The 21,589-nt window shown below is 43.5% G+C and overlaps 1 protein-coding gene across 2 annotated transcripts in view; it reads right to left on the bottom strand.

Moving 5' to 3' along the window:
* NRIP1 (nuclear receptor interacting protein 1) overlaps window positions 1–21,589 on the bottom strand; it is a 188,634-nt gene that overhangs the window by 83,623 nt on the left and 83,422 nt on the right. Inside the window, exon 4 of one of the 2 annotated variants that reach the window (XR_012777803.1) lies at window positions 408–1,117. The exons of the other annotated variant lie outside the window; for it this stretch is intronic. The gene's annotated coding sequence lies outside the window, so the exon portion shown is untranslated. Of the gene's footprint in view, window positions 1–407; window positions 1,118–21,589 lie in introns of those variants that run through there. 2 annotated transcript variants of the gene reach the window in all.

A 21,589-nucleotide genomic window follows, 5' to 3' on the forward strand; every position in this document is an offset into this window, starting at 1 on the left:
ACTCAGTGGGCGAAGCTGTTAGAATTTCAAGTTCTGTGGATAAAAAAAAGAAACCTTATCTTTCTCTGTGCATTGAGTTTAATTCAGATCCCTGTTCAGGTCTGAATAAACTGAGTGAGCATTCTCCATTTATCTTCAGTGAGCTACAGGTCAAGCCCAGGAATCATGTTACAGCCAAAGAAGAGATACTATTGTACTGCCATTGTCTCTGCTGATGTAACAGGGTCCTGCGACTGAATAAGCTTCATTTCTGAAATTTCATAGCCTGCAAAATAGGTCAACTATAATACTTCCAATTTAATAACTGTGAAAAATGAAAATCAGAAAAGTCCATTCTGGAAATGGAAAACAAAGTGCTACCACTTTTTTTAATTTTTTTTTTTATTATTTTAAGGGACCTTCCTGAAGTGTGAAAACAACCCCAAACTTCCAAGGTTTAACAATACAAGGGCTGCAAACATTCAGAAGGTTTACATTATAATTGTTGTTTTGTTTCTGTCATGGAGCTTAACTAATATTTTATTAGTTGTCCAACAGAACTGACAATTACTGTTTGCCAGTCAGCTCCAGCCGTTTTCACTTTCACCATCTCTACATACAATAATGTCAAAACAATCCAGTCTGGGATGAACAGGTATGGTTACAGGCCAAATATGCAAATTTTAGGTGACCAGAACATTATTATGGTTTCTCTTTGATTAGCCTTTCTTCTCTTCTGGCCAACAGCTTGGCTGCGTGCTTCTCTGTGAAGAGAGTGAGGCTCCATTCAAAAGATTTGATGGAGATATCTGAATTCAAAGCCTTTTCCTGACACTCAGTAGTATTAATCTTACCAATTTGGCTGAAGATTTTCAGGGTGTCCTTAAAAGATTCAAGTAGCATCCTCAAGGTGATCCCCTTTATGCTAACAAGCTGTGGAAAAACACAAGTATGAGGATGCTGCAAACCCAGAAGGGATCTTGCCATGGCAGTTTTGATACATGGAAAGCTGCTGAAAGTTAGAAGCTCAGTGTTTGTTACAAAGCTATGCTAGTGGACATCCAAAATTTGGCATTAGCAGCATTGATGGAGTTGTTTGACTGCTGAATGTTTACTGGACGCCATCCCAGAGCAGCACCTGTGGAAAAGAGCAGAAAGTAAACATCAGAGCCTCGGCAGCGCATTGGATACATCCTTCATTCCAAATATGATTTTGTTGATGATCAAAACGAGTTTTCTTCCCAAAAGAGAAGAGATGTTGCATCCTCATATATTGTTGTCCTGGAGAGAGTGCTACCAAGGTAAACATGTCAATCACTTGGAACCCTGTTTCATCAACTGTGGCTGTGAAAAAGCTGAATAACTGCCTTAAGTCAGCTCGTACAATGACCTCCATCTTCTATATACTAAGAGTAAGACAAATGTCTCTGGATGACAGCAAGGCAACTGAGGATAGCCTGATGACTTCCAGTGAATAGGCACGCCATCCTGCAATCATCAATGAACGAAGATTTCTGGCTGGTTCCTCCCTGGGCTGGGCTCTCAGTCTGCTGAGGTTAAGCTGGTGACCTTCAGTTCTCTAGCGAAGGTGCATTACTTTATCATGCTCTGGGAAGCATTACCAAAGACAGAAAAATGAATAGGCTAGGTGCAAGCACAGAGCCTTGTTTGACTCTACTGGGAGCAAGAAACTACTTTAAAATAGAGAATTATGGGCTTCTATATCATCATGAAAGGAGCAGATGAGGTTATAGTCTATCAGAACAGCCTGGATTGCTGAGGACTTGTAGACTGCTGCATCTTGAACAAGAAAATGGAATAGTTTAGTCCAATTAGTAACACTTAGAGTATGAATTCTGATTCCAACAAAAACCAAGATGCTGATTGCTAGAAGCTGAGAGGACATACTGGGAGAAGTAATAATGTATGCTTCCTCTCTTATAGTCACCCTTAAACATGCACTAATAGCCACCCCAAGCCAAAATACTGGACTAAGAAGAATCTTTTATCTTATCTAGTACAGAATTTTTTCTAATCTCTCTGCTTTTCCTAGGTTTGCCTGTCCAAGCATAATTATCTCAGTGTTATCAGACACAGTCCAGAAACTGCCTGGTCATGAGGCATCGCTATCAGAGGGATGAACTCATGTTAAGAACATCCTGAACTAATAATTTCCAGAGTATAAATTGGAGGAAGATGCCAGGTAGGTCTCACATAATGGACAATCACATTTCTTCTTTTCCATAGCTATGCACTTAAAGCATCCTTAAAGTCTTCTACCACTTCTCCTTTTCCACATATTCGGGTGAATAGTGAAAGGGCAATGCACAGTAGCCTTCTGCTTCCACATGTAAATATGCTAGCAGCTATCCCGCCATGCCTGGGGACATATCTTCTTGTAGCATTACTATATATAAGATTTCCATTTGATCACATTAATCATTGCATGAGGGAGATGGGAGGTGGCTGACTAAAGGCCTTATTCAACTGCCAAGATCAACTTCTTTTTCAGATAAAAAAATGCTACTCCAAGATCTGTCAAAGGAGTTAAAGCTAGTAATGGTGGGACCCCGTATAGAGATCTTTGCAGAAATATATTTGGTGTATGTATTAGTACAGGACTGCATGTCCTCAGCCTTGCCTTCCGACTACACATCTTCCATTCCCCAAAGGCGTTATGTTACACAAGGATTTATAATGTTCCTGCTTCTTGTGAAGTTTAACATGTGAGCTGTACTAGACAGAGAGAGTCTGCTTGATCTCTTCACAATTTTAATCACTCCATCTTGATGTCTGCTTTGAATATAGCCAGTTGGTGTTCTGGATAAGGCAAGTGCGACATCTTTAAGATGCGCTGGCTGTTTTTTCTACACTGCTGCCCTTGCAGCTGTGCTGCTTGAGATGGAATAGAAACCGTGTCCAATGTCAGGCAGACATGGGGGCTTCCCCCCGATGGCAAGGAGCCAAGCTGACTGGGGAACAGGCAGGGCCCTGCCACACAGAATTACACAGAATGGGTGAGGCTGGGAGGGACCTCTGGAGATCATCTGGTCCAACCCCCCTATCACATAAGGCCATCCAGAGACGACTGCCGAGGACCATGTTCAGAGGACTTTTTAATATCTCCAAGGATGGAGATTCCACAACTTCTATGGGCAACCTGTGCCAGTGCTATGTCACCCTCACAGTAAAAAAGCTTCTCCTTATGTTCAGGTGGAGCCTCCTGTGTTCCAGTTTGTGCCCATTACCTCTTGTCCTGATATTGGGCACCACTGACTGCCTCTGTCTTTTTTACACCCTCTCTTCAGATAATCAAATACATTGATAAGATTCCCCTGAGCCTTCTCTTCTCATGAAGAGAAGATGAACAGTCCCAGCCCTCTCAGCCTTTCCTCATAGGAGAGATACTCCAGTCCCTAAACCCTCTTAGTGGCCCTTTGCTGGACTCTCTTCAGTATATCCATCTCTCTCTTGTTCTGGGGAGCCCAGAACTGGACCCAGCAATTCAGGTGTGGCCTTGCTGGTGCTGAGTAGAGAGGAAGGATCACCTCCCTCGACCTGCTGGCAACGCTCCCCCTAATGCCGCCCAGGATGGCATTGGCCCCCACCCTCCAGCCCCTGAACACAGTGGGCAGAAACAGGGGCAGCAGCAGGACTGACTGGCAACCCCAGAGGTGGCGAAGGGCTGCATTGGGGCCAGGGCGTAGCTGGGGGGTCCTGCCAGGAGCCAAAGCAGACTGGACTGGGGACACTACTGGGAACAGGTACAGGTGCCCAGAGGTGGAATGGGGCTCCCAGGCCCATGGGGAGAGGGTGGGGATCCCATGTGAGGATGCTTAAGGCCTCTTGGTGTCCTCACGGTTTCTTCAAGGAAGGTTGGAATAGCAGGTTTGTACTCATTTTCAAGAGCGTGACTACAGCTTTGGATTCCCATACATATGAGGTAAAATACGCACTGTGTGTTATGGATTTTTCTATTCCCCAACATAGATAGCCGTGAGATCCCTAAAGAAGGTCGCTCAGTCATGAAGGGGCTTTACATAGGTCCATCATCCAGACAAGAAACAATCAAAGTCTTCACTCACCATTGTGCAAATTAGCTGCTATGGCTCCACTGCCTCTTCACCCTAATCTGCCATTTAGTGCAGGTAACCCTGGGAAAAAGAAACACCCTTACAGGGAAAGTTTAATAATTTGCTTTCTCTCTTAGGCTGACTTAGTCTTCAAAGCACAAAAAAAAATGAGACAGCATGAGAAAATATCAGCCACAGCCATACCACATATTCTGCTGAACAGGAAACCTTAACCTGTAGGCTTAGCAGCACGTATCGGTGTGCTGACACTGTACAGCACTGTACAGGGAAATAAGCATTCGCCCCTACCACCTGTACAGCATGGCTCACTAGCCCACTGCCTGGGAAGCATGAAGGTACTTCTGCCCTTTGGCTGCTGACCTTATTATAATCCTCCATTTTGTATGCTTTCACCTGCAATCCTGACAAATGAGATCTTACTGCGTGCCTCCAATGAGCCTAGTAAGATCAACAGCTAATCAGGGCAACAGTAACCTGTAAACGCTAAAAATTTTTTTTCTTTTAGAAAAACATGAGATTGCACTTTTCCCTGCTATACAGACTACTCGCTAGATATTTTATGCTGTTACCATCAGGCTCACTTGAGGTGTTTTGCTATGACCTTGCTTCTGATAGAATCTTTCAAATAGTGCCGAATCCTTTTTTTTTTTTTTTTTGTCTAAAGATTTATTTATTTTCACCCATATTGATAATGCCACTGAACAAATGGCAGGCAGAAGAAGAAGAACAGCAAATGCCAATGCTTGTGGAGATCTAGAAAAAGTACGTTTGTGATTAAACTATGAACCGGGACTTTCCATACCAGGAAGGTGTGACTGGAAGTATCTAGGCTAAGGCAGACATTCCTCTCTTGAGAATTCAGTGTGAAACATATGGAAAGTGATATACCAGGCTGAATTTTGAAACACCTATACTGAAGACATCTACAGAATAATGTGGGAGCCAACCAGCTGCTGTTTAATTTATATTGTGCGGTGGATAACCAATATCACCTGGCTACACCAGGGAAATAAAATGTTAGTAACACTCACTAGAGCCAAGTATTACAAAAAGGAAACTTTCCTACACTCCTCTATCAATGTGAATCTCAGTTATTTTAGCCCCTTTGCTTAATTGGAGATTTCACTACTGGTTATATCAAAATATGTATATTTGAAGCAGTTCTAGAAATGAAAATCTAACACAACGTGAACTGAAATAAACAGCAACCTGGCTCAATAGCACTTACAGTAACTTGCCCTCAATCATGAGTTTCAGGAGATTATCTGAATACATAAAGGTATCTTAAACTTAATAACTATCTCCGTTATGTGAAGACTTAACAATTTTGAGAGAAATGTGTGAACACATGTTAGAATTCCTCAGTCTTAGTTGAATCAGTGGCTGCAATTAAAAGCATGGACCCTGGAAAATAGGTATAAAACATAGTATGGAATATTTCTTACATCTATTTGTTGAAAAAGTAATGTTTTTAAGAATCCCCATGGAAAGTAATTTTCTGGCATCCACAACTATCAGACATAATTTCTTTTTGCTTATGAGGGTATTTTCATACCAAGCTTTCACATTAGCTGTGGTTGACTGCATCCCATCCAGCAATTCCCATTGACTTCTAAGGGCTCTGGAGAAGGTGATCAGTGAACTAATGTTTTCTACCTCTTCTGTTTAAGTTTCTTTGAAGTCAGAAATAGGTTTTGCAGTAGAACATCTTTCCTCCTTATACTTTCATTATATTCAAGCCACTAATACTTTACATCGAAAACGTACACAGCTGCGATACTTTGAGAAGCTGTGACATCCTGTTAACACAAACTTTCAATTTCATTAAAGACCTTATTAAAACTTACACTGATTTCTCAATGCTGGATGCTAAGCTGTGGTTACGAGGCAGAGTTCTCAGTTTTATTCTAGAAAATGTGCTCCTGTAAATAGAAGATGACTGGTTATTTTCCAATTATTCTGAAACTTAAAACAGAGCACTACTAATTTCTGCAGACCATCAACAAACTCAACAAAATAGAGCACTTTTCGTTTCTATCACTAAGGAGCCTACATAGTCAATGCCAGGATAACTCTGAGAAGAAGGTTCGATGATCTCTGTTTTAGATATCTACTGACTGACAACAAAGATCATGGTCTTACACTTACAAACTACTGATAATCTGAACTAAAGCAGACCAGCATTAGATAGCATTTGACCAGTGAATTCATATGACACATGCCATGATGCTCTCTACATAAACTGAACTGATATGCTCTGAGGATACAATTACACTTATGATCCTAAAATACATAACCTTGGAGAGAGTTCCTATGAAGGAAAACAAGAAAAATGAGTAATCAACAATTCCACTGGGAAAATGATCTCACTTTAGTTTGCAGTCCCCACCAAATATTCCCACAACCAGCTTTTGCATGCTTTGGAGGTTCATATACAAGTCTGAAAAAGCACTTTTTTTTTTTTTTTTAAACAGATCACGTATATTTATTTTACCAGATAATGACAAGCACTAGCACTATGTTGCTTTGCAAAAGCAGAATGTATTTATAGAACGGTGAAGCACAAGTCTCTTTCTTTGGTCCCAGGATTTGGGTTTTGTTTTTAACTGCTTATGGCTCAGCCTCAAGGTTGTATTCACACATATGGAACTGGAGAATTCATTTTTGTTTGGTCTCTAGTGTGTAAAGGTGTACTTTGAACCAGCCACAAGAAAAGAGAACACATGGGTGCCTAAAGAAGTGGTACTGGCTTTGACCGAGAGTTTCTTTTGCTGGAAACAGGGAAGAAGAGGAGATGGCACTGTTGTATCCCCTTCTGCAGCAGGTGACAAGCAAGTTTTTAGAACAGGTCTGGCAATAACTCATATCCTCCGTGGAAAGCCCATGCACAGTGATTTTGGATGAAAACTGCATCAGGACTAAGCAGCACAGGACTCATCTCCTCCAGACTCACGGTCATAACTCAAAGGCCTTACCCAGCCACTTTCTGTCAGCCGTAGTTGAAGCCTACGATCTGAAGAGCCCTTTCTCTCCTGCTGCCCACCCCAGCGAGCAGCTGCCTCTAACTGGCTACTGACACGAGATACATGATACAGCCCATGCATCTCTCAACAGTGGTAATTTTGGAAAAGAAGTTAGTGTCTCCATATCCAATAGAAGGTGCAAATCTGCTGAAGTCAACCCAGGCGTGCCTGCCTAATAACAGCAAGAGTATGTGGCATTTCCGTTGGGGGCTCTCAAATCACTCTACAATCATTAACAAAACTACTTCCCCAACACACCAGCTATATATATACTGAACTTGTACTATATTACACTGAATTTACTGATTCACACAGAATTGTGATACAGACAACAGTTAATGGAAGATACTATTAAAACCCAGTTTATGCTACAGTATGTGTCAGAGTTTGGAAAGCTTCCATCTCAGTGTCCAGCAAATTTCTCTCTTAACATTTGCACAGCAATATTTTTTTCCATCTATGAACTCTCAGAATTTTTTTGCTTGTTCACTCTTTTCTCTTGAGAAGCACATTTGAAATACTTCATCCAGATTTGACCCTTGTCAAATTTAAATCTTAGTTTCCAATTGGTGACAAATCTGAAAACACTAATTTTTTTTCTCACACTAAGACCACATAAGTGGCTCCTTCAATATGACTGTTCAGACCCAAAGTGTTTTTCAAAAACCTGAGGCAGTCTTTAGCAGGATTAAAAAACTATAATAGGATAACTCCTCAGAAATCAATAAACAAACACCTATTAATGTAATGCACACCACTCAACTTTTCTATATCAGGTGAAACATTTCTCAGTAATTGAATTTACCTCAGATCCTTTAGGAATGTTGATGATCCACATAGCTGCCTGGAATTAAAAACTGGAATATGATTCTAAGTAATTTTATTTAATACACAATAGAAATTTATCACTGAAAGACTTGTGTCAAGGGTTCTTCAGCATCTTATCTAAAAGGATTGTGATAAATTTTCACTTGATTCAGCAGTTGCCTATGTTTTGATTACTAAAGCCTCCAAAATACCTGGTGAAAGCATCACTGACATGATGAAGTATCACACAGCGAAAGTGGTGCTGCATACTAAAAGAAACCCAGACTGGGGTATGTCTCCAGTGGAAAAATCTCAGGCCAGTTCTCTGCTGCTCTACCACGGCTTTCACTGCATTTTAACGTGGGACTGAACAGGAGAACCCTGCTCTTTAAGTCCTGGCCTTACAGCTGGATTGGAGGTGAAAAGAAAGTAGAATGCTGTATTTTGATATTTGATACTTGAAGGAATATTAATTTTTTTCCTATGGAGTAACTACTTGGAGATAGGAAACCAAGGAATGAACCTGGTAGGATTGTACAATTAAGTGCTGTCCATTGAAATAAATCTATGCCTTTGTTTAATAGAAAAATGCAGTTTTACAAAAGCTCCCTTTTCACACAGCATCAGCTTTTGGCTGGCTGCTGTATACGATACACTTTCAGAAAACTCTATTTTAGCAAAAAGGTATATTATTGTCATTACCCTGCTAACTGAAAAGAGAGGCACCAGAGGTATCAATCAGCTGATGTAAATCAGCAGAGATACACCGAAGGAAAGATCGTGATGCCAGCCTATTAGCTAAGACTTTTATCCCAGTAAGTATGTTTTGTGACTGTGTATACCTTTGGCATACAGAGAGCGAGCTGTTTAAGAGAGCTGTTCTGTGAAATTTGAAATGATTTTTGCTCGAGGCAGGAGGGATAATAAACAACCACCATTTCAGCAGCCAAAAAAGGAAGGGGTGGACACTGCACAGTGAGGAGCAGCAGCAAACCTGTGCAGTGGCTTCCTACTGAAGATGCAGTCTCAGGTCCAGCTACTTACATGGGATGTATGCGACCACTGTATTTCAACATGAGAGTTGAACAAAACTAACAAGGAATAAAAATGAATCATGTTTTTTAGAAATGAAGTCATGGCCTACTTTTACTTCCTGACCCCAGGCAAATGATTGACATTGGAGCAGACTGTGACCTGCTTAGACTGGTTTAGTGTGTCAACTGCCACCTGGTTTTATGTCATTGAACATGTAATGAGGCTCACTAAATAAGGCAGACCTAACCTAGAAAACTGCATCAGGCTTCACTTATATTTTTTAGGCTGATTTCTTCTCAAATAAATTTAAATACCAACCTGAATCATTCACTGTGAAAGTCTGTACAAGCTTCCTGGTGCTATCAAGAGAGATGAAGGATTCTAGCCAGCTACATGGTGTCACTTTATTCTGGGTTGCGTTTTTCCTTCTTTTTTCTTTTTTTTTTCCTTCTTTTTTAAAATTTTTTTAAACCACCTCTCTTGTTTTGGGCTGAAAACCTGCAGAGAAACAGCATGCCAGAACCAGAAGTTTCTGTGTTTTCAGGAGAGAAGAAATACCAACACAAAAAAGGAGAAGCCACCTGCCAGCCCCAGTAATTGGCCAATGCTGCTGCTCTTCCCCAGAGACAAGTTAACATTAACTCTATTTTTATTACTAGCATTGGACCCATGTGAGGCAACAGTGATCCTGCTGCATGCTTTCCTAATGGCGACCAGTACAGTTGTTTCTGACAGGACTGCCCCAGCCTGCTGCGTTTCTGGGTGCCCTGCTGGGATCTCAGAGAGGCATCACCTTCATGGTACTAACCTACATTGCCCAGGGGAAGCTGAATACTTGCTACCTTTTCTTCTCCACACTCTAACACTGAATCTACCTTGTCACGTGCAGGGAGGTTTTTGGTAGCCCTGGCTGTAGGTAGGCTCTGCCCTTGCACGAAGCAGCCGGTGGTGAGCAGGTCTGAGCCGGAGGGAAGTATTGTGGCACCACACAAACCCCAAGGTGGGGCATAACAGTGTGACCCAAAGGCCAAAACCAAGCTTCGTGCTTGGCTTGCGCTCACAGAGATGTATTCCTACCACTGTTGCTAGTAAGCTCATATGAGAAGTAAGGCGCGTGTCAGCTGAAGCTTAACCCTTTTAAATTTTTTCCCTGACTGAACACTTCTTAACAAAGGATGATGATTTAGTCTCATTTTCTATGCTATTGCAGCATTGGAAGGTCTTGGATCAGACTTGGGGATGTTTAGTCGACTTCTGGATCTGCTGCAAAGCAATGGCTTTAGGCAGTGCCTATGTTTTGAAAAATATGCAGATACTTTCTGTGAGTTGTTCAAACTGCAGTGCTGGGTCTAAACTCACTGACCTACTTTAACTTGCTTTTTGAGTGGCTGAGTTTCAGACTTACCTTCATGTTATCTGAATGTTAAATATTGCTTGGTTTTCAGAATTATTGTGCATGGATCCGTCTGTAGTCAATCTCTTCTCTAGGTAGGTGGTTTCCTGCCCTAAATTTCCACTACTAATTGTAGTCATTCCTAATGCACACGAAAAGCACTGTCCCAGGCTCCAATATCACCAATGCATGCTCTCATCCCTGAGAGGCCTTCAGACATCTGGGGCATTATGCAGTTAAGTACTTCCACATAAGAACATATTAAAACAAGCACATGCAAAAAAGAATAATTGCAAAGTGTGTGTTTGTTGCCTTAAAATCCCAACAGTTGGCAGGCTATCAGAGCACCCAGTCAGTTTGCAGCAATGGAAACCAAGTGTATGGGGGAAAGATTAGCCACCAGGAGTATTACACGATTGGGCTGTCAAATTGCAGAAGAGAGATGCAAATCTGTGAACGCTCCTCATTCAAAGGCAGCAGCCCCAGACGCTGTCAGTTTGTTTCAGTTGTTGGAAAATGTGGCCCCAGAGCTTCATTCCTGGTGGGCAGATGTTAATATTCTCGTGCCGTGCTCCCATTCACTTCCTGAGAGCCGTCTGTCGGCGTCTCTGGTCTGCGAAGCAAGCCAACTGTTATCACAAGTTTTTCTTACAAGGAATTTTTATGCTTCTCTACGCAGAAGTAGTTGTGCAGACATGAGTTTCACCAATGTGGAAAAAGAACAGCAGTTTCAGACACAGAACCTTCCCCTCCCTTCGTTGGGTGCACTTCAGTCTCCGCCACTCGCCTGGTTTGTGGAGTGGCTGAGATTCCTCCCTAGCTGGTGACACCGACGACCGGCTGTATCGCCATTTCTCTACACCCAGCAGATCTCGCTCTCGAGAGGGCTGCGAAACCCTTGGTCAGGAAGCCAGTATCAGCTTGTGCACTGTCTCCTGTATTTTGCTAGTGTCTTCCTCCAAATTTCTCTGTGGCAGTCTTCTCTAGCAGTCATCACGTTTCCTTAGACTACCTTGACTCCGTTACGTAGCTCATAGAGCTGGGCATGGTAGAGATGCCATACTAGCCGCAGTATTCGATTTTGTCCTAGCAAGACCTAAAGACACAGTGTCACTGGTGATTCAGCCGGCTGCGACATTTCATTGAGTCATTGGTGGAGGAGAGCTGCCATCAGCAGAACCGCTCTCCTCAAGCCCCATCTCCTCCTTTCTGAGCAATCCCCAAGTGCCCCCGCGAGCTCTGGCCCCCAGAAGCCCCCTCCTGTGGGGTGGCACGGTGAGCCTCTCTCTTGCTCCCAGGACGGGAGGACTTGGGGAGGAAATGCCGGCTGCAGCTCGTTTCCACGCTGGGCACCTGTTTGGTTTTTATGTCTGCATCGTACCTGACCTGGTCAGAGCAGCAGCATGACCCAGCCAGAGCAATACATCGGTACATTTGGTGCCAGGATAAGAGGGTGTGAACGGGTTCGACATGATCCGGACGAGCCCAAAATAATCTCAGCTCTTGGCAGAGCTGACAGAATTTGTATCAGGAGACTTCAGGCTAGTCAGTACTCGTCATGAGACACAACAGATCTCCTGCATTTTTTAAAAATGCATTTGAAAGAAAGGTTTGAAAAGTTCTTCTTCTTCGTCTTGGGGTTGGGGTTTTTTTGGTGGGTTCCCCCCCCCCTTGGGATTTACAAAAATATGTCAGTGGATGCTGGACATCTTGCAAGCAAATTCCATATATCTTCCAGCGCTCTCAGATACGACCACAAAAGGCACTGTCTGGGCCCCTGCGCTCTGCTCCTCCTGAACAAGGAGAAGTGCCTCATCTGGGAGCTCCACAGACATTATTTTTCCCCGCTCCCACCATGGCACAGGGATGCTGGGGACATGGCCTGGGCCACCTACTCTGGCAGGGCACGGCAGGGCCTGACCCGTCAGGTCCGTCCCACCGCCTCCGCAGGGAGCAGGGGTGGCCCGGAGGCAGCCCCAGCTCCCACGGCCACCGTGGGGCCGGCCGGGCCCTGCCATGAGGGAGGCAGGGGCAGGGACAGGCCTGCTGCGGGGCCGGCCGGGCCCTGCCATGAGGGAGGCAGGGGCAGGGACAGGCCTGCTGCGGGGCCGGCCGGGCCCTGCCATGAGGGAGGCAGGGGCAGGGACAGGCCTGCTGCGGGGCCAGCACCTGCTGCCCAACCCGATGGGGACGGTGCAGCGGGGTCGGCAGGTCCCTGCCCTCATGGGTGCTGCAGCTGCCTCCTGGGAAGCGGTCCTCTATACCAATGGCCCCAGTTATATGTATTTTTAAGCAAACAACTTCACAGAAGAGCATACTGGAAATTTAGCATCAGCAAGGACTCAACGAGGCACGGAACCTGACGGTCAAGACAAATACGGTACAGCAACAGAGCCGGCTCCTGTGCTTAAGAGCTACACCCGTGTGCTTGCAGAAGTAGGAGTTAATAAGTTTTCTTTACTTAAAATCCCCCTCCTGGTAAAACTCTTGTCAGCTCCAGCGTGCCAGCCACCAAAAGCTCCTTACAGTGTAGCTGTCACATCATGCCAGATGCAAACCCTTCCTGCACAGCAGCCGTGATTTTTTTTTTAAATAGGAGCATAAACAGAAGTTTCTTCAGCAAACCACGAAGTTTTAAAAATATGCATGTTATGAATGCTTGCCCACCGCTCCCTTAGACACCTGGTTTCCCAAAAGGGCTGCATGGGGCAGGGGGCTGGCCAGCTGTGGGCTCTCCCCCACACGGAGACAGACCCTGGTGCTGTGCCTTCCTCTGGCTCTTTGCCTTCTGCACTGGAACCAATGGCTTGTCTATAAAAACAGATGATGGGCTGATTAAAACACAGGTGGTGGTCAAATTTGGGGGAAAGACTGGTGTCTGTCCTGTGTGTTAGCGTAAGTACCCCCAGAGGGTGAGTTTCTCTCCCATAGCAGATACCCAAAGGACAGGACAAGTGTATTTGTACTGAAATTAACTTACACCGCTGGGTGAAAAAAGTTTTTTAAAAATTGCGGTAGCACCCCTAAAACACAGTGACAAAAAAGAAATATAAAAAGAAATATTACCCCTGCTTCACAATGCTTGCACGCTCTCTACGTTCCCCAGTGGAGACAGTCTAAACATTGCTTTAAAATAATCTTCTCCCAAATAGTATATGACGTAGATCTATTGGAAACGTACTGGATTTAGATATGCAGATTCAAAAGCCCACAGTCTCTCTTGCAAGAGACCTCTGTGTCTCCCTGGAATGGAGACGTGGGCTCAGGCAGCTGCCCAGGCAAAGCTACGTGTAAGCACCAGGAGCTACTCACAAGCATGCCTGAGATCTAAATTTCATAGACTTCATACTAGCAGCACGGTCACACGCCTGACTTCTTTTAAGTCGATAAGAATCAATCACAATAGAGTTTATCAAATCATTTCTTGTTTACAGAGCCATAATTTACTTAGGTATAAAAATGTAAGACCCAGAAGTGTTTGCAAGTTTAATGTTAAGTGTGCTTTGCTCTGTTTAAGTTGGGGCAGTAACAACTTGCATTAAAATCTTAGAAGCGATTTGGAGTGACACTGTACTATTAAAAAAAAAAAAACCAACAAACCAAAACATGGGAATTATAAAAGATGGGACTGGCACTGGGAGCTGAGATTGAAATTCACAAGCACGGCTGAGTTCGGAGTTGTCATGGTACCAGTGCTACTATGCGCGAATCACAGTACCATCAGATCACACTCTGAAAAGCAGCAGTTTTGCCTGCATACAAAGTGAGCAAAACCTTGGAACAAACTGTTCTGTACCTTCAGGGAACTCAGTGTTCACTCTGATCCAGTAGTCTGGATCCAAAGTTTAAAAAGTGGCAAGATTTCGGAAAAATTGGTAATCTTCTGCAAGCTCAGCCTGACTCCACACTGCCATGATACTATGGAGTTGCAACTCTGCAACCTGTGGGTTAAGTCAGAAGCACCAGAAACACCCCAGCTCTTCTCACCGTGTTGGCGTTCACACAACGTTGAAGAAACATGTGGCTTGCTTAGGCAACTGCACCTTGTCCATGGCAATAATAAAAATCAGCAGAATCCTTGTCTGTAATCAATGCTTTTATTACTATTAGCCCTTTTGTGCTCTGCAGAGAGCCACGCACATTGTAGCATGGATAATCCATCACTATCTTGTTAAACTTATTTTGCAAAATTTTACTTGAATATGTAGGCTAAGGTTTGCTCCCTTTATTGCTATGCTCCTAATAATGGTGTGCAGCCAAGTGTAAAAGATCTTCTGTCTTCTCAATTAACAGACTATTAAGCTTTCCCTTAAGAGTAATAAACTCCTGTAATCTGGCAGGGGCAGCAGTCCACAGATGCATTTCTTTCCCCAAAGTGCAAGTTTCTGTTTCCAGATCTGTGCAGGTTGCTCTAAACAGGTTTTGCTGAGGAGACACACAGAAGGTATATTCACACTAACTAACATGCTAAATAGGTGAAAAGTCATCTGGTATACAATTCAATCTAAATTGTTTCAAAATACTTCTTTCACTTCATCAAGTATTCCTGCATCTCTTACTCATGGTACATGAATAATCTTTAGAGACTGTCTCTCAACAGCGGACGTTTTTCTACTAGGGCCATAGGGACTCTGAGCATCCCTGGAAAAGACAGCTGGAAAAAGCAAATTTTTTGTCAGGATGGTTGAATTCACTGACTTAAAAGTGTCTGCACTGTTATGAAATAAATGCAGGAGGCCATAAATTCCAGAACCCCTGCTCCGAATCTAGGAGGTGAAGAATGCAGAAACTGAAGATGACGGCAAATCCCCCCAAATGCATAGTCAGATATCTGGGGAACAACAGGCAGTTTACCTAAATTTATATCTAAATGCACTGTTGTTTAGTCTAAGTCTCAATGTTGTCCATAAAAAAGGTAAGCAAGGTCAGCCTGCAGAGGTGAGGTGTTACCAACACTCATTAAGTTACAGCAAAGGAGAGCCAAAGATCACACCCAAAAGAAACAAGCCTGCTTTGCTTTCACAGTGGAAAAGCAAAGGCTAGGCATTCATAGCTTGACAGATTCAAGGCCAGAAGATGTTCTTGGGTCATTTTAAAAAAGGACAAAGAATTCTTTCCGGAAATTTATGATCTGAAGACTTGGAAGAAAGACCATCTGCCCCTTGTCTCCATAGTTTGCTGTAGAGAACAACCAGGCTCATCTGCTACCTGTAGCTGCTTGGCTCCACCGTATGTGTGCAGCCCCAATGAGCACACAGTAATATTATGGAACAAGAGAAGGTGTGGGTAGGTTCTTTTACAATTTATAGAGCAGGTAAGGTCATCTACTTCATCAAACTCTGTATAAAACCATGGCTGGTTTGAAACCCTCCCAATAGCTATGCTATACCAGCCGTAATTTGTTACTTTCTTGTCCCTCGCAACCAGAAATCAGGAAAGTTCCCTAAAATTCACTACTAGGAAGTCCCATTACATTTTTTTCAGCTTGCAGTGATAAGATGGTATTGTCAGCAGTAACCTTTAACAAAGCAAAGACTAGCCTTGGGTTGCAGTGCGGGGACCACCCACACACCAGACTATACTTCTGTGCTAGTTAAAAGCAACTAAGTATAAACAAAGGGAGCACCCAGGGACTTGGAGTCAGCTCTCGCCACATAGCCTTTCCCGTTTTTACCTCACTACTGCTCATTTTTCAGAGCCAAATGACACTTCACGTCTGTGCTAAAATCTCAAGGCCAGTCTCATGCAAAGCCCTGAGAGCATGTCTGCATAGCCCAGTACTGCTCTGCCGCTGTGGCTGTGCAGACATACCCACGCTGGCTGCAAATGTGCTGGCGTGGGCACCAGCAGCATTTCCAAGAACAGCAGAGCTTTTAGCCAAGCACCTCAGCGCATATTTTAGATTTCTTAATGTATTAAACAAGGTTTTTTGCACTTTTTTTTTTTCTTTCTAGGCAATTTAATAAGTAACTTCTTGCTCACCCCACTTTTGATCCTCCTTTTATTTCCCCATACTTATTCTTGGGATTCATGGAATTTTTGGATTCATGGAAAAAAATCATGGAATTTGTTCTAAGGGATCACTGGGAAACCCCACAGCAACAGGCCCCTTCCTTTTCTGATCACCTCCATGACACAGGTCATAGATAATCATTGTTTCAAGTTAAGAAACAACATGGTCTCTCCTGAAATAAGGAATACCAATGCCTAGGTAGGGAATTTATTAAATAAATAAATCTTTCTCCTCCTCTACTCTTGTTTTATCTACCATTTCTCTAAATTTCATAAGATACTGAATGCTCTGGCTTGACTCAACTCCTGAAAATCAGCTCAGTACCATCTGTAACCAGTGTTTCTTGACTAGCTCCAAATCAAGCTCAGTTGCTCTTTTGTAGTTCCATACATCCACATTCTTCCCTCTTTCCCTTCCTGCTCTCATCTTCCTCTCATTGCCTTCAAAATTTGCCTTCAAGTCCCACCATAAAGCCTTTCCCTCCAGTTCAACCTGCTTCACTTTTCTCCTCCTCCCTCCGACAGCCTCTTCAAATGGGAAGTCATCTTTCCCCAGTGTCAAGGATAAAATCCACCCCACACAGAGGAGCCAGTGCCAGGTCCACTTAAGTCTTCCAAAGAATTTCACCTCGGATGACTTTCCCTCCTCCTCCTCCTCCAGACTTATTCTTTTCACAATACTTTTCAACAATGACCTCAGCCAGATTCCTTCACTACTGCTAACTTGTACCAGCACTTAATGTACTTTATGTGCCTGCAGTGTTTTTTTCTGAGTTTGTAATAGGCTGCAAATTCCTTGAAGCATGTCTCATTATATTTTTGTATAGCTCCACTCGCTCTGTCTCTACTTAATAAATAATGGCTACTCTACAAGAATGCTCACTATACACCCCTACTGTTTTAAATATCAGCCCTTGCATTGTCAGCTTTCTTAATTTTTCTTTTGTCTCCATGAGTCATTGTACTCATCTTCTGCATGCGTTTAGGTACACGTACATCCTCATTCACATTTCGCTCCACAGAAAGAAATGCTAAAATAATCCCCTGCACCAAAATTCCTTATTTTGCACATGAATCCAAACATTTTGGATTAGCTGGAGACACAGTCGGCTTTAAAGATTTTCTACTTTTTTATTCTTCCTGGAAAAGTTCCCCTTCCCTCCCAAAAACCTAATCAGAGAGTATATAAGCACTGTTTGTGTTTGTGTTCTTCAAGAAAAGCTATTTTAGACATGCTATTTAGACCCCATGTTTCACTTGCCCCGCTGTTGATATAAGAAATAAATGGCAGATGATAAACAAACAACATGCTAAAAATACACTGAAATCTTGAACACTGGAACTAAGCCTAAGTGAAAGAGCTTTATGTTGACGAAAACACAGTGAGGTGTAGCCCAGCTGATAAAAACCACTGTCATCAGGCTCCCACAAGCGTAGTCGCAATAAGGCACTTGCACTGCTGCAAGGTCTTATTTACTTGTCCAAGCCTGTTAGGGGTTAGACCTGCTATACCATCGCAAGCCTGGGGTCAGCTTTCACAGGCTTCAGGTACAAATCGTAGCCAGTGCCCTGCTTCCGCTTCAGTAACTCTCTGCCTGCAGAAACCTTTCTTTCATTTTCTTCATTCTCACTGGCTTTTAAACTTGCTCATTTAATGCATTGTAAGTGAGTTATATTTCCAAAATGTTTCTCTGGCAAGTATATTTTAACCTAGTTTTACTCAAAGCTCCCAGGTGAGATGACCAAAGCAGGGGCAGGGTTACAGAGTGTGATTTAAATAACCGATGCAGACAGGAAGCAAAAGAGACTGGAGTTGCGGAGTTTATCTTCTGTTTTGTGATCTGTCACTTGCAAACACATGTCTGACAGACAGGTTACCCAGATCATAGCAGTTCCATCATCTCCAGGGATGTTCCCATCTGATGGGAGTCTTCACATTTAGGTGCTCTAAATAGGAAGGCCAATCCACATGCTATGCATTTTGACACACCAAAACTTGATATAGGACAAATTATACTCTCTTTTCTATCTCAGACACATGTGCAGTTGATATTCCACTAGCATTGAAGTCTTCTTAAAACAAGAAGTCTTTTTGGTCTGTTTAATAGAGAACTCCGGACATGCAGTATGGCCATATGCCCCACCTGAAGTCTCATGAAACCCCACGGTCAACCAAAACGCAAACCTGGGGTTCCTCAGTCATAATTTGGGGACCACCCCTCTTCTCCTGGTGAGGATGGTGGTAGGAAATAAAACCAGTCATGACAGGCTGCGGTCACCACCTGATAATAATATAGATCTCATCTATGCTGTATATAGACGCCGTGGCAAGAGCAACCCTTGCTCGTGGCAGGAAGACTGCAGTGATTGCTGCTGAACTTGAGGAAAGTGATGATGTAGCAGCTGTAACTTCTGCTATGGAAAAAGAAAACATAGCAAACAGGAACTTCTGCTTTTACAGGAGCCTTATCATTTTGGCTCTGTAACCTGACCTTGTTTGCTCGGATGCCAAAGCAAGGCATCCTGGTACCACAATACTCCTTCTGAAATCCTTTTCTGCATCTCCCTCTTATCCTGGACTTTTTCAGCAAGCCCAACCCAGTCGTTGGGCATCGTTCCCTCCAGGCTCAGGATGCTACCATCTACACAGCTGGCCCACCCCATCGAGCAGCAGTAGCAGCTGTGCCCAGCAGGGCTCCATTATATTGTCCCTTTTTGGTACCTCTTTTAATCCCTGCCAGGTCTCAGGTAACACCAGGAATTTGCATACTAGATAGAAAAGACATAGAGCATCTTTCTAAGCACTCCTGCTTTGACCAATCTACTACTGTAACTGTCTCTTGGCCTCGATACCCTTCTGGACAGAGGTCTGTGTGCTTCACTGCCTTCTTGATCTGGTTCCTCACTCCAGAGACTGGATTTAGCCCCATGAGTACTGTTCTCATTCATCCGATTCTTCCCCTCCTGGTTCCCACTCCAGAAAAATACATGCAAAACAGTGCATAAAGCAGAGAAGGAGAGCAAACTCCAAGCACCCAGCATGGCGCCTCAAAAAAAAAAAAAGGAGCTCTACCCTGCCCTACAGATGTTTCTACAGTTGTTGAGTTTGATATCATATGCTGAACCCTTTACTTTCCTGCAACGCATGGGGCTCCACACCACAGGCAGCCACGTTCCACATCAAAAGGGACAGCACCATCCCAGCTCCCGTGTAATCACGTTTGCTTTTGGCCAACTGGGCACATGCTCAAAGGGTGACATTGGCACAGCTGTGCCATTAATGCAGGGTAACATGAATATAGTGGATGCCTGGAAACTGGCTGCTACTTCTGCAGCCCACGCTGCCAAAAATTTACGTATCCCCTTGATCCAAACTGGGAGATACAAAAACTGAACTAGGCAGAAATGTATAGAGTGCTCAGTATCTCATATCACTAATGTTACCACTTACCACTCCAGGCATGCTAGCAGTGAGGCACAACAGTTAGCCTGGGTCAGAGGAGACTTCTGTTCCATGCAGGAGGTTCCTGGTACTGCCAGGAGAGGTTTTGCAGGCAGAATTGTATTATGTTACAGACACAGTTTGAAATCAAACAAGGGATAGCAAGCCATATTGTTCTAGTGTAAGCACAACAGAAATGTTTATGTAAAAAGAGAGACAAAGATGATAGGAAAACTGGAGTAGCACCTTTCTTACTAAAGTGAACCAAGTTTTCAAGTGCTAAGCAGATGTGGGAAGACGATGAAAAAATCTCTTGAAGCCACTGGATATAAAAAAAGTCATTTTTTAATGTAACTAGCTTTATCCTTAGACCTTCTATGCAAGTTTTAAAGAGCAGGATGTATTCCATACAATAGCTGCTATCTGTTTCTAGACAATTATTCCTTCTGCTTCTAAATTAATAACTGCAAATCTGTGCCATGCAAAAATACAGGATGATTCTTTGGCGGTTAACATTTTCAGCAGGGGATTTCAGTGCCTTCTCTTCCTCTATCAGCAGCTGCCACTGTTTTGTTAGCGGTGAGAGCAGCCGCCACCAGCTCCCAGCTCTCTGCGTCAGATCTCATGCAAACGGCAACATCTGCCCCCCCGGGAAGCAACCACTGCCTGCTCCGCCATTGTGCGTTCCCTCTGGGAAACAGGTGGGGGGACAGAATGGGAGCAGGCAACAGGCTGCCAGCTGGACCACGCTGAGGACACTTAAAAAAAAAAAAATTCCCTCTCTCATTTTCCCTCTCTTACTCTGCCCTTGGACTTGCACCTTCTATTCTGTGTCACTTCTAAAAACTCTTAAATAGCAATTTTTTGGGGGGGAAAAAGGCTTTGTGACATACACTTTGCTTCTTTCTGCCACAGTAAGCAGCATTCTAAAATAAAGGAGAGAGATACTGGGGGTAGGTGCTGTTAGACGTCATCATCTCTCTTCTCAGTATGCAGGCACTATGCAATGCCTTGGGTGAACACTTTCAGCAGGAGAGACTTGAGATATAGCATTCAATACAGTCGATGCATAACATAGTACCTTAGGCAAATACTTATTTCAAAGCATTTTTTTGTCTAAAAATATATACTTTTTCTTTTTTTGCCTCCTCTGCCCTTCACGGGTGATGACTGGGCTCCTGTGTACTTTAAAAACGAGATGAAAGGACTCAAAATAATAGGGAAGAGGAAGGGGAAGAGTGGCATGAGAGTTAACAGTTGCTCGCATGAGAGATGGGACGCATCACTACATGCAAGGATTAGCTAAACTAATTCCTTTCAGATTTTCAAGCATATTTACAGGCCGACCAACCAACTATTGGTACTTCTGCAGAATGAAATGTAAGGCTTCTTTTGATTCTGGACTAGGAAGCAAGTAAACTTGCATCAGCAATACTCCGAGGTTTAAGAAGTGATACTGAACTACAGTATATTATCTATGACATGAATAGCTACGTGAGGTTTTTGTTTCCTGGATGTACCTAATTCTTGCTGCAGATGCGAATGAAGACTTCCTCCCTGTGACCACGGCGAACAGAGGAAAATGAGATGGGATTAGAAAGTAAAAGGCACTCAAGAGTAACATCTTCGTAGCTTGCTACCCTAAGATTCTCCTTCCCGTTTCTTCCTCCTCGCCTTGAATTAATTGTGGCCCAAGAGGTGAGTAACACGCCCAAGCTGCTGGTTGGCCACAGCAAACACGAAGGATGGGCACGCAGATACATACAAGCGCGGGGGTAGCGTGTAGCAACTGAAGGGACACAGG

The sequence above is a fragment of the Mycteria americana genome, chromosome 1 (assembly GCF_035582795.1).
Source record: "Mycteria americana isolate JAX WOST 10 ecotype Jacksonville Zoo and Gardens chromosome 1, USCA_MyAme_1.0, whole genome shotgun sequence".
Lineage (NCBI taxonomy): Eukaryota > Metazoa > Chordata > Aves > Ciconiiformes > Ciconiidae > Mycteria > Mycteria americana.